Raw genomic sequence first — 603 nt, 5'->3', positions numbered from 1 at the left:
TTTATTATTTATTATTATTTATTATCATTTATTATTATTTATTATTATTGACCTACTTCCACTAACATAGAAAATCCCACCATGTTCAAATTGACATGCCATAATCTCTGGAAAACCGTACTTCTATTTATTATTATTATTATTTATTATTATTTATTAGCATTTATTATCATTAATTATTATTTACTATTATTTATTCAAGATGGTCGATTTTTGTGGCAAGAAAGCTAATTCCCTTACATCCATAACAAAAAATCTGTCACAAATTCAAATTCAAACACGATAATCTGTCACACCTACGAAAAAAAAAAAAGAAACCAATTCGGCCATATGCAGTAACCTAAGTCCATCTCATCCTACGAAGTTTGAATTTTTCGCTGTCACTTATTGTTTCACTCCTAAGCTATGAAAATCGCGTCAAATAATAATAAAGTGCACTTTTACTAACGTAAGTCACCTCCTGTGAATTCTTGGGAAAAGGACTGAAGTCTTTATTTTAAACAGTACCGTAATCACTTGTTCTCCAACAGAGTACACATTCTACAGGTCGCAGTCCAGCCGCCATGAGGTCCCCAGTCCAACTGAATTAGTTCATACGGTCGC

This window comes from Schistocerca americana, chromosome 1 (assembly GCF_021461395.2).
Source record: "Schistocerca americana isolate TAMUIC-IGC-003095 chromosome 1, iqSchAmer2.1, whole genome shotgun sequence".
NCBI lineage: Eukaryota > Metazoa > Arthropoda > Insecta > Orthoptera > Acrididae > Schistocerca > Schistocerca americana.
The sequence above is the reverse complement of the archived record's forward strand: the minus strand, read 5'-3'. Positions refer to the sequence as shown.